At 34.9% G+C, this 12,373-nt stretch overlaps 1 pseudogene; it reads left to right on the top strand.

The window, feature by feature from the left end:
* The first annotated feature begins 768 nt into the window (after positions 1–768).
* On the top strand, positions 769–918 carry LOC116632536 (annotated as a pseudogene).
* Positions 919–12,373: the final 11,455 nt, after the last annotated feature.

Raw genomic sequence — 12,373 nt, 5'->3', positions numbered from 1 at the left:
TTCCTATGAATATCACTTCATATCTCTCTTATGAAACATTATAGTCAATCTTACTTGCATATTCATCTTAGTCTCCTTCTAGCTTTTGAGTTCCTTAAGGGTGTGGATTCCTTCCTTTAGCTATTCATAGCTCCTGACCTGGTGGATTGTACATGATACATAGGGGATATTTGCTTACTTGATTAGCCAAAACAAATCCCACAAAAATGACAAATTATCACATCTAATCAGAAAAAAGCACATCCTACATCTGCGGATTTATATCCTAATCAAATCTGTTTTACCAGAAAACAAACAAACAAACAACATTTTTTTTAATTTCATAAAAAGAAAGAAAAACCTTCAAAATAATTGGAAGCATGTGTGGTATAACACCCTTGGCTCTACAGAATACTAAAGAAGTGCAGGTATCTTGTGACAGCTACTAAAAATTTTATTTTCTTCCCAAAGCTCTCTGAGAAGTTTGCAATTAAAAATAGTAAGAATCTTGGTAGCCCAGGAGGATTTCACTTGTAACAATTTTTTTTTCTAAATTGGGGTCTGAATCACACTTGCCTGCAGTCCTAGATATTTTGTTCAATATATAGTGATGTGTTCAAGTGATTTGAAAAACAAAGACTATATTTGGGCTTAGGGTATGTGTGTCCCTTTGGTATTTTTTTTAAAGGCTTTTTATTGCTTGTTCTTAGGCCTTGATGGGCATGATCTGGCAAGATACTGGTTGCTGCTGACAAAGGTAGAATTTTCAGTTTGGATCGATAATATTCAAGCTTTGTGCAGTGGCAGTATTGTAGCCAATGAGGTTTATCCGAGGCGCGATTATTGCTAATTGATTGATAATATTCTATTCTAGGATGGTCATGTAAGCCAGCAGAATTAGTTACGACCTGCCAAATCAGTGGGTTCACCTGAGTAGGCACTTAGAGCCACCATTTTCCTGCCATGTACCCTGTCATCTTTTTCTTGGCATTTTCTGAGTCGATGAGTCAGTCTGTAATATTTACTGAGTGGCTTCTGGGTACAGAATATGAGGCGCTGTATCAGGAGCTATAAAAACTGTTCAGAGCATGAGGGACTGTACATACATCATGTATCATGGGTTACATATGGAAGAAAAACCATCAACCTCTGTGGTGAGAATTGTCAATCGAGGTACTTGCCAGTTCAAAAGTCTTCTCCTGGGAAGCCTCATAATGTCTGTTCATGCCTACATGCTCTATGATGCGTTCCTGATGAAAGGTTGGTATAATCTGCACTTCATATCTCCACCACCTTAGACTCAGGGTGGATCTGACCTAAATCCAATCATTTGTTGACTGGTTAATGATGTATCATTGCTCAAAATGACCTAAGGATAAGCAGCAGTGCCACCAAGGTAGGGCTTGAGTAGGGAGTGGCCAATGTCTATGGTTGAAGTCATTCAATTAGTTGAGTTTCTATTTAGACATCAGAATTGCTACTAGAGTCAAGGATATATATTTTTTTCTTTTTTTTTTCCTTTTAGAGAGAGAGTGAGTTTGGGAATATAAGGGGGGTGGGGAGGGGGAGAGGGAGAGAAAGAATCTTAAGCAGGCTCCATGCCCAGTGTGGAGCCAGACTTAGGTCTTGATCTCACCACCCTGAGATCATGACCTGAGCCGAAATCAAGAGTGACCACTTAACTGACTGAGCCGCCGAGGCGCCCCAAGGAAGTATTTCTTTGTGCAGAGTTCTGAGGCATGTCTCCTCAGTCTTGGGATTCCTGAGATTTAGCTAGGACAGGATCAAACTCATTAATGCATGTTTATTGTTTCCTCTTTAGTTGTTCACTTCCCCACTCCCTCATAGTGCTTGCTGAGATCATTCTCTAAATATACTGCCTTTCTTAGTGCCTGCTTTGTGAGGAGTTCAAACCAATACACTCTACTCTTAGAATTATGCTATACCTCTTTGGGGAAGTGGGATTTCAGGGACTAGTATAGGATGTGGTCATTCAAATGGATGTTAGTTCTACCACTTTATAGCACTGCTGTTCTTAACAGAAACTTCCTAGGCAGGAAACTGATTTTTTTTGAGATGAGGGTGGGGAGTGAGAGGTGGGGGTGAGGGGAGAAGAGCAGAGGCAGGGGGAGAGAGAATCTTAAGCAGGCTCTACGTCAAGTGCAGAGCCCTTCGCCTGGCTTGATCTCACAAGCCTGCGATCATGACCTGAGACAAAAATCAAGAGTCAGACGCTTAACTGACTGAGCCACCCAGGCACCACAGGAAATTGAATACTTGAAAACACTTCTAGAGGTGACTTTCTTGGCTAACACTCAGATTAGGCCTCTTGAATGGACAAAGAGAATTGTGTGTTAAAATATTAATTAGTTCTTTGAAATTAATGATCTAATACTGAGACTAGTTATCAAAGGAATAATTTTTGTTGAAATAGGCAATGATTCTATTATACATGCTATCTTATATTTCCAAAATAATAAAACCAATAGAGTATGAAGCCATTAGGAGAAGGAAGGGAAAAATGAAGGGGGAGGGGGAACAGAGGGGGAGACGAACCATGAGAGACTATGGACTCCGAGAAACAAACTGAGGGTTTTAGAGGGGCGGGGGGTAGGGGATGAGTTAGCCTGGTGATGGGTATTAAGGAGGGCAGGTACTGAATGGAGCACTGGGTGTTATACGCAAACAATGAATCATGGAACAGTACATCAAAAACTAATGATGTGGTGACTATGATGAGTATGGTGACTAACATAATAAGATTAAATTAAATTTTAAAAAAAGAATATGAAGCCAATTAATAAGAACTGTGTTTTTATTGATCACATAACCTGTGGCAAAACAATGATAATTGAATTTTAAGTCTCCATATTTGTATGAGGAGTAGCTCCTACAACCTGCACTAGAGAGAAAGATTCAAAATGTATTGGTAAATAAACCTCATGGAATGGGCATATATGGTAGGCTGGAGAAGTTCTGCAGAGAAAGTTAAGTGGGAATACCAAATCTGTTTTCTAAGGAGTAAATTGTATATCACTTTGGACATTTTTTTCCCCACACAGTAAAGTTCCTTATGAGATAGATTTTTCCTTCAGAGCTGTGCACAGTCATGTCTGAAGTTGCATAATAGGAAAAAAAGTATAAAATAAACATTCTAAATAACCAACATAGAGATACAGTGACAGATCAAATCTCATGTCCAAATAAAAGTTATTTTTTCTTTTTGCTTTAATTATGGATAAAGGCTAGGAATTTTACTTTTGCTTCTTTTCACCAATGACAACTAATGAATCTTTGATCAAGTTCAACATTTCATACATTAAGAAATATGTGCAATAAAATTTTTATATACCTTTTTTGTGAGGTTAAAATCAGATTGGTATTTTCATTCAGATTCCAGAACTGCTTGTACCCAAAATTGTGTTCTTCCTATCTTTCAGAGTCTTTATTATTCTGTCTTCTGTCCGTCCTTCCTCATGCTGCTTTTCATTGTCCTCATCACAGTGAGGTGTCAGCACTTTCACTTTCAAAGAGAATATATGGTGCATTCCCCTGAGCCCTTTCTCTAAGATAGCCAGCTCCTAGCAGCAAGCGACTTTAATAGGGGTATGTGTCTTTATTCATTTGTGGAGTCACAGGATCTGGCTGATGAAAGCTCTGGCACTATGGTGGAGGTAGGTCTCATTGTTCTTGCACAATTCTGTTACCAGCTTAATTGATCCTGCTCATGTTAGAAGGCAATTTGTGTCAGACCAACACAAAGGGAGACAACCAATAAAAGGCTATGCATACTCTTTAGAGCCAAGTTGTACACTCTTAAAGAGCTGCTGCCAGGCAGATTTCTATGCTTCAGCGTTATGCAGGGAGTGGGGGAAAAAGATAAAGGTTAAGAGAATCATTTTCTCAGGGGGCCAATTAAATGAGGGGATTGTATGTAAAGAGTGAACACATTGGACCTCTCAGGTACAGACTGGCTAAAATGCAATTTAACATATATGGCGCATAGAATTATCAATTCATGAGTAATGATCAGTGGAAAATTCTTTTAATGCTTAGAAAGAATATTATAGTGTTAGAGAATTTGAATAAAAATGTTTCAAATGTGCATAGCAAGCCTAATATATCATTCTATTTGCTAGGAGCGGAAAAAAGTTACGATTAATTTTTGCTTTGTGTACAATTTAAGGATTTAAAGGCTGTTTCTTTTCTTAAAGAAAAAAAAAGACTCAGGATACTTAAACTTCTTTTCTATAGTGGCTAAACTAATATAAATGAATTATAATGTTTCATTTTTTAGATGATTGACTTTTGGCACTGAAACAAAGCAAAACAAAAACAAAAACAAAAAACCCAAAAAACAAAAAGACAAAAAATGTAGAATGACTTGGTGGCCCAGAGTTGGGTAGGGGAAATGTAGGGGGGACATTCCTAAGCCATAGCAACCTGATATGTGCTTACATGCAAAACTCATGTTTAAAGGATTAACACTTTGATGCAAAAATAATTGCATCATAATTTTCGAATATTAATTTCACAAAAAAGAAATCAGTTTTGTTTGAAGGCAATTTTCTAGAATATAGGTTTTGTTTATTTGTTTTGGCATTTCTCTGAGTAGCTCTTTATCAGAGGAAACTGTTCAGGTCCTTCCCGTGACTTTTCATCGCTACACATCTGTCTTTAGTCTGATTTTGATTCCTTTTCACACTTTCAGATAGGACTGAGAGGTGACCCTGATTTATTGCTGAACAGAATTAGAGATAGACAATTTTTATAAGTTTGATGAAGTTTGAGAATTCTCATCTTAAGACTAAATTAGGATATTATATCCATCTAAAAAGCTTCCTTAATACCTTCTTTTACAAGTTGCTGATTAATTTCAAGCATCACACTGAGCCTCATATTTCATTTTTAATTCACTTTTCTATATTCTTTGATTTTTTTCATTTTATATAAATTGAACACTCCTTGTGGATAACCTTTGTGGGTATGTATAAAACAGAAACCAAAGCATCTGATCATATAGAACTTAAAATCACTTTTGTGTATTTCTTCCTGGAAAGAATGTGTATGTCAGTCAAGAATTGGAAATGAAACTGGAGATAGGGAAACACTTTCCTCTTCTTAGTAAAGAAAGGTGGTTTTGTAAGACTAAGATATAAATTAAAAGTATGTAAATGGAAGTTTGCACATATATATTTCCTGATAAGTGATTCTGAACCATTCTAAGACTTTTTTACACATCCACCCGTAGGTGGTTTTCTCATATTTATCAAGATAATATTGATAAATAAGATAGACATAGGCTGGTGTCTTAATTTCAGTTTTTATGTATTTTTTTTTTATTGCTGAGGAGGCAGTTGATTCAATCTTAGCCAGCATGAGCATATCTGTGTTGAATAAGTAAGTTGTCCTGAATGGAAAAATAATCTGTACCAGAAATAGATGCAATCTGTGAAAATTTTCTACTGTGATAATATTTCCTTTCAATTTTATAACCTTTCCAGGAATATCAGTTATGTTTTCAGTAAGACCTTAAAGTATAAAAGTATGAAAGATTTATTTTCTATGATATATACACACATACATTTGGCAGAATGTTATTTGCAATAATAACTTATGCATTCCATCTCCTCCTCTAATGTTTCCAATTTGCTCTGTGACCTGCCCTCATTCCAGCAGCTAGACCATGAGACATCCAGTGTGTCAAGGCAGTTTTGTTAGAGCAGAAAGCAGAGAATTAAGAGTCAAATTTTTAATTTTTGAAAGAAAACATCAAGTACAATACAAACATTTTGGAAAGATAAAAGATAAATGAGAGTCTCATTTTGCCTGTGTTCCATGGACTATATGAAAAATCTCCAGACTGGGTGGACAGAAGAAAAAGGGGGAAAAAGCGCTCTTAGTCTCTGGTAGATTCCTGGAAATGGGTCAGATAGAGTCCCCCCCGCCCCCCCGCATTTTCCACCCTTAATTACCAAATCCAAGAAAAGTGAAACCTCAGGTGGACTTGAACTTTGAGAGTGGAATGATCCTATACTCTTTTTGAGCCAGATCCTAGGAAATGAAAGGCTCCATGTTTTCTCTTTACCTTAGCATGGTTCAGAAACATCTGTGTGGGTATGTAGGCAAATGGGCCTGAAGCAGCCCTCTAGAATATTCATGTGCTCCTGCAGAGCTCAGAGAGCAACAGAAATATTTTCTGAATGGCAGAAAGCAGTATGACCATGGCACAGAGAGCCAATGAAACTTCATATACCTTGTGAGCAAGACAAGGAGGCTGTGACAGTGATGTGTATGAATGACAAAAGATTCTATGCAATACAAACACCTAGTGACTGCAAGGTGATATGTACACAGATAATGATGGAAAATGCCCAGATTTATACCCGTATTCTTCATAAGCTGTCATGGTATAAGCCCTAAAGAATTTACCAGGTAACCCAGGGAAAAGATAGGAAGAGACACTAAAGTGACCTTTAGGGCCACTCAGTGATATAGGTGCTCAGAATACAAATTAAGTTTAGTTATAGCAAAGACAGTTAAATTTCTTGAATATCTTATTTGGTAGAATGAGATAGATATTCACTGTGTGTTTAATATACTTATTATCTTGGACACGTCAGTGATGTTTCTAGTTCTAGTAATAAATAGTTTCACATACTTAAAATATCTAAGTAGTTCTAAAGCTAGTTTTCACACACACACACACACACACACACACACACACACACACACAGCTCATGTTGCCCTTTTACCTTATGAATAGTGGTGGTGGAAGTCATCTAGTGAAAGATCTCTCACCATAATTTCTGGTAGCCCTAGTAGTTTGAATATTTTGCCTATTTCATACCTTATCAGAATTGCAGATATCAAAAGTTTAAATGTTGTAAGATTGAAATGCTAATAAGTGAGATAATTTTCTCACAATTATTTTATACTTTTATCAAAGTTTGTCAAGTAGTTAAAATTCTGTTTTCATCCTATACAAAGAGAAATAACCAAATATTTCCAGAAAGCAAGGAAAGCACAATGGAATATTTTATCTTTTTTTCCCCTCTTGATACAGTTTCAAAATCTCAAAGATGAGGAAAAAGCAAGAAACAAAAACACTACATATGTCCCATTTCTACAACTAAAATTATACCAGAAAAACAGCCTTAACATTCCTCTGTAATGTCTGCTTTGCAAAAACACATCACCTTTGTTAGGGAATATTCTATGAAGCCTTGATGGTGGTAGAAATTTTAAGAATGACCATGGAGGATGTGGAAGGGAAGTGGCCTGCTCTCTGTTAATTCTCTCTGTCAACCATTCTGGTATGACTTCTCTCCCTTGGTCATTCCATCATAATGAAATCTTTCTTCCTTTTAAAATTTTATTTGTTTATTAATATAATTTTTCATAAAAAGAAACAATTACTGTGCTGAGGGCAAATTAACTTGACCCAAAATTTTGATTTAACAGTTCTTTACTCACATTATAAATTTCAAATTGAATCAAAATTAAGTGAAATTGTCCTTAGGAATTCATAGGCTAAGATGAAGGGTGACTAATTTAAGGGTGATAGCCTATTTGTAATGAAAAACTTTCTGTTGCTCTAAGTTACAAAATGAATTGCTTATCAAATAGGTTAGTACTGAAAGAAATATATTTTGGCAATCTCTGAGCCATGTTGTTGAAAATTATCATGATTAATTTGATTACAAATCATTAAAATATATAAACCCTAAATTATTTATTCAAGTTCTTTAAAAAGACTTGTTTGTTTGACCTGTTGCTTCTTTGGTCAGATTATTTTTGTTACTTTTACTGAAGTAAGTAAAGGTGCAAAAAGAATTTTTGCAACTAATATAGCATGTTCTATTAACCAGATTTGTTCAAATGATGATTTCTGGGCTCTGCTTCCCACGGTTTTTATTGCAGTAGGACCTGGCGAGGGGTGGATCAGGGAGCTTGATTTATTGGGCTCCTTCACCAGATTCTCATGCTAGGACATTTTCAGAAATATTGATACAGAGTCTCCTCAATAATTATTTGTCTTCTTTTGTTTGCCTCCTTAGAACTCAACAGAAAAATGTAATAAGTTCACAATTAAGTTATTTTAAAGTAAGCTTTATTTTTTAGAACAGTTTTAAATTACATGAAAATTGAGCCAATAGTACAAAGTTCCCATCAACCCTGTACCTAATTTCCCTTGTTATTAACATTGTGCATTAATGTGCTACATGTGTCATAACTAATGAACCAAAATGGATGTATTATTAACTAAATCTATCCTTTTTTTTCCCCCAGATATTCTTACTCTTTATCTAATGTCTTTATTCTGTTTCAGAATCCCATCCAGGATACCACATTATATTTAGTCATCATGTCTCCCTAGACTCCTCTTGGCTGTCTCATTTTCTCAGAGTTACCTTGTTTCCTTTGTTTACTTGTTTTTGTAGTGTTTGTAAGGTTTGCACTGTACAGTTACTCTTTGTCTTTCCCCTTGCCATATTCTTTGGAAGGAAGTACACACTTACAGTATGGGTTATTATGTTCTACCTCCTTAAGAGAGGAGTATCTACCTAAATTACTTTAATTCTTCTATTTATATCTTCTTACCAATTTATTTATTTAGTTTAAGTATTAGTGTGGCTTTACAGGGAATCTCTTATATATTTTTGGTTATGATCCAATACTACGTTATTTTTTGGTAAAATTCTTCCAGCTTTGGCCTTTTGGAACTCTTTCAGTTGGTTCCAGTGTCCCTTTTAGGTACCCCCATTATTGTTTTGTTTGTTAGTTTTGCTGTTTATTTGATTTAGTATTTCCTTCCTTTCTAGCATCACAAGATGGTGCTGGCTCATCTTGTGTATTTCCTATGCAAGTTCTAGAACTAGCCATTTCTCCAACAAATCCTGGTTCCTTTAATTGGATAGTGGTATTAAAAGCCAAGAGCTCAGTCTGGTGTGCAATTACCTTATCAAGAAAAAAATAATCTTAAATAATGCAGAAGATTAGTAAGATTAATCGATAACATTTAAGAATTGTTTAAAACAGCAAATCTCAAAGCTTTTTCTTAGGATACATTAAAAATTATTGAGGATCTCAAAAAGCTCTTCTTTACCTTGGTTATATGTATTTATATTTACTGAATTAAAAAGAAAAGTTGAGGCATTTAAAAATATTTAATAGTCTTTTTAAATGAAATAATAAAACCAACACTTGTATATATATATAAGGAAGAAATTTTTATGAAAAAACTTTTTGGAAACATTATCAAGAACAGTGTCACTGCTCTACATTTTGCATGTCTTTTTAATATCTGTCTTAAGAGAAAAAAGCTGGATTATCAAACACGTTTCTACATTTAATACTTTGCAATTTGTTCTTTGTTTAAAGTCTAGGAAGAAAATCCAGCCTCACACAGATAAGTAATTAGAAATAGAACTATTTTAATGACCTTTTCAAATAATTTTGAATATATCATGTAGCCTCTGGAAAAATCTACCCTATCTTTACAAGAGAATGAGAATGAGATAAATAATATCTTAGTGTTAGTGTGAATAGAGTTTTGTCCTTGTGTACTCTGAAAAGTCACAAGAGCTCACACTTTGAGTGCTGTTGGTCTTAAGTACACTGTTTCAAGAGGGAAAATACGGGTCTATAAATTGAGTCTTGTATTGTTCCTTATTCACTGTCACTTTATTAGTCAGTGATCATTTTCACAGGATGATTTTTTACTTCATTGACAGGAGGAGGAATTGGCATAAACCCTGCACAGTTAGTGGTAAAATATTAGACATATTAGACTAAATGCCAATGTAAAGCTAAGCAAAGCAAGTAAAATGAAATTATGTTCTGACAATTCATCTTCACTTGGTATAATTTTCTCTCTTAATGCCTTTCCCATTTACATTCTTTCTATTTGCACATTGTAACTTGTCTTACTGTCACATTCTCAGTTTGGTTTAGGGCAGCTGTGTGACATGTCTGATGAGGGGTCACTTGGAGGCATTTCTTAGGCTTTGCACTGATCATCAATCAGCCATGATGAATGCTCGTGTGAGCAATTTCCACCATGAAAACACCTTGTGGGCACTTGAGAGTGAGAGGAAAGGTGGGTTTGGCAAGAATGAGGAGACAAGAGAACAAGCCCAACACCAATTTTCTAAACTTGTTGCTCTGCTGGAATGATTGTGAGGGATGATGGATGACTGATATCACTTCTCAAGTGTCTTTTATCCCTTAGGATAATTTTGCCAATTTTCCGGTGAACTTAAATGTCCACAGATGTTTGAGAGGAAACCTACTGATTTGTAACTCAAAGACTTTAACTGACAAATTGTTGGAGAATGTCAGTGGAAACTGGCAGATTGACTACAGTTTCAGTAAAAGACCATTGAGTGTCCTGAAGATACTCTTGTAATTTGTTACTGGCACAGATGTCAAGTATAATGATTTTTATTTTATTTTATTTTATTTTATTTTGTAGATTAAGAGTAAGAATGGAATGTTAAGTGTCACTAGTCTCAGCTCACAGTTGGTGAATAAATACTACACCCCCATGCTCTGCTGTTGATATTCTTTAATTCAAAGAAACAATGTTGACTAAGAAGTTGCTGTGTTTATATTTATGAAAATGTGAATGCTAAAGAAGAATTTTAAGGAACACGAAACAGTCTTTTTTTAGAAAAATAATCACTACTTACATGAAACGGATGAAATGAATGTGAGCTAAAATGAAAAGGATGTCTCTGCAGTTAAAATATTGCTCTGAAATTTGTTGAAAAAGAAATTGGCCTCTCTCTGTCCCTCTGGTGTGCATACCTCATCACACCTTTATTCTTTGCTTTCCTTACTGCTCTATTTGTGCTTTAAGCAGACTGATAAATGGTGAAAAGGAAGACTTGCCTTTATTTCCCCTTTATATCTGCCATTAAGCACATTAAATACTTTAATTGTAGGTCAACCCTTTTATTAAGAATAAAAAGATGGAAGCTTTATATTCAAATTTTAAAATACTTATAGTCTGAATTTCATAGTGAATTATTTTTAAATTATACTCCTTTCTGAAATATCCATGCTAATTCATTCTTTGTTATCCTTTGACATACTAACAACCATATTTACCCAAAACCTTAGCCAGTATTTCTCAATTTGATTGCATATTAAAATACCTGGGAACTTTAAAAAAATTTTTAAAGATACCTGGATTCTAGTCAGACCAAATGAATCAGAATCCCTGAGAGCAGAGTATTGGTATTTAAAAAAAAAAAAAAAAACAAAACTCCAAGTAATTCTAATACACAGTTGATAATCACTGATTTAGGCTATGGATGATAAATAAGTTTTCACCAACTAATTGTTAATAGCTATCTAGAGAATTATGTTAAGAATGATTCCAAGGTCATGTTTAGGCTCAAGGTAAGAATATTGTGATGCACTCATGATGTCACCAAGGGCTCTAGAGAGGAGAGGAATAGCTCACAGTTCATGTTCTTGTCATCCCTTACCATGGCCGTCTGACTTCCCCTTTCCTCATGAGTGTTGAGTCCATTCATATTTCTCTGGTCTCTATCCAATTATGGGGCTCACCAGGCGTATTTTATAATATTGATAGGAGAAATTTTATTTTATGTAAATTTTGCTAGTAGTTTCACTACAGTGTGGATTCTAAGATTAGGTACTATACACCCTTCACATATTGCCAAAGGGAGTGTTTATTATGACCATAGTAAAAAAAAATATAGTGGATCCTTTTTTGTCAAGACAATTGCCACCATATATTAATAGTTAAACATTATGAACTCAGAAGTGAAGGGGGAAAAATATTTATGTTGCTAGTGGCCTTACCACTTCCTATTGTGACTTCTGCTTGTTAGTTAATATACCTGAGTGTTAGTTTTATTATATAATATATTATATAGAGCTAACATGATGTATATTACAGTGAGAATGTTGTGAGGATCCTATGACTTACGTTGTATATTTGCAAAATGCTTTGTACAGAATAGCTCCTCTGAAAACATCAACCACTTTAATTATTATTATTTGCATATGTATCATCTGATTATCCATAGAAATTCATCAACTCAGTTCAAATAGATGATATTGTACTTTATATTCCCTAGCTACCTCTAAGCAATCATCTTTTGCACAAAATATAAAATACTGAGGGGGGCCATAATATGCTATAGAAACACCTCACCACTACCACAACTAGAATAACTGGCTAACTTATTTAAAGTCATACAACAAGTCAGTGCAAAATAAAGAATCAGTAGCAGGTTGATACAGATCCACTTTAAGCTAGCTGGTACACAACACTTTACAATTTACAAAGCCTATTGATAAACATTATTTCATTTGATACTTTAAACAATCTTTGAGATAGGTGTTATTGAGCTCA

This window comes from Phoca vitulina, unplaced genomic scaffold, assembly GCF_004348235.1.
Source record: "Phoca vitulina isolate PV1807 unplaced genomic scaffold, GSC_HSeal_1.0 scaffold6, whole genome shotgun sequence".
In the NCBI taxonomy this organism is placed as follows: Eukaryota; Metazoa; Chordata; class Mammalia; order Carnivora; family Phocidae; genus Phoca; species Phoca vitulina.
The sequence above is the reverse complement of the archived record's forward strand: the minus strand, read 5'-3'. Positions and strand labels throughout refer to the sequence as shown.